Source organism: Perkinsus marinus, assembly GCF_000006405.1.
Source record: "Perkinsus marinus ATCC 50983 genomic scaffold scf_1104296966050, whole genome shotgun sequence".
NCBI classification, from domain to species: Eukaryota; Perkinsozoa; order Perkinsida; family Perkinsidae; genus Perkinsus; species Perkinsus marinus.
The window spans coordinates 1-1,003 of record NW_003204091.1 but is presented as its reverse complement, the minus strand read 5'-3'; the positions used below and the strand labels follow the sequence as shown (position 1 = coordinate 1,003).

The 1,003-nt window shown below is 52.4% G+C and overlaps 1 non-coding gene across 1 annotated transcript; it reads right to left on the bottom strand.

The window, feature by feature from the left end:
- Window positions 1-446: 446 nt before the first annotated feature.
- Pmar_PMAR009132 lies at window positions 447-518 on the bottom strand. The gene has a single exon. It is a non-coding gene; the product is annotated as a tRNA-Gln (tRNA).
- Between the last annotated feature and the right edge of the window lie 485 nt (window positions 519-1,003).

Sequence of the window (1,003 nt, the reverse complement as noted above, 5' to 3'; positions counted from 1 at the left end):
GACTCCGCGAGGTGTCAAAAGCGATCTGTGTGTTTTGCATCTCGTTGTTGTTGTGTTGGCTACCGACCTCTCAGCCGCTCTCCACCCTCACTGGTCCCATCGTGCGGTATTGCCTGCTCTGTTCCCAGCCTTGGCCAGTACCCGCGCCTTCAGATGATCGGATGTGATGACTTCCGCCTTCCCACCCGACCTTAGTGGCACCTTGGGATGGACAGCTGATAACCGGTCAGGCCGCGACACGACACCCAATTCACACAAATATCACCCCCGCATGGGTTACAGGCGATCGCAACTCACCCAGCTTATACAAAATCAATCAACATACTGACACTAGGTATATTTCTCGGGCGTTTGACCGGGGAGTGGTAACAGTTGTGTGGTGCTTAGAGAAGTGTCCCTTAGAGACTGAACGCAGTGTGTCGACAGTCTCATAGACAGGCAGGAATAGGTTCTATCGAGATTCGAACTCGAGTCGCTGGATTCAAAGTCCAGAGTGCTAACCACTACACTATAGAACCACGAAATGCAATTAGAGAAACTATTTCCGTATTAACATTGTTCAAAAGCCGAGTCCCACAGTAGTTCCTGCAGACTCCGCGGGGTGTCAAAAGCGATCTGTGTGTTTTGCATCTCGTTGTTGTTGTGTTGGCTACCGACCTCTCAGCCGCTCTCCACCCTCACTGGTCCCATCGTGCGGTATTGCCTGCTCTGTTCCCAGCCTTGGCCAGTACCCGCGCCTTCAGATGATCGGATGTGATGACTTCCGCCTTCCCACCCGACCTTAGTGGCACCTTGGGATGGACAGCTGATCACCGGTCAGGCCGCGACACGACACCCAATTCACACAAATCTCACCCCCGCATGGGTTACAGGCGATCGCAACTCACCCAGCTTATACAGAATCAATCAACATACTGACATTAGGTATATTTCTCGGGCGTTTGACCGGGGAGTGGTAACAGTTGTGTGGTGCTTAGAGAAGTGTCCCTTAGAGACTGAACGC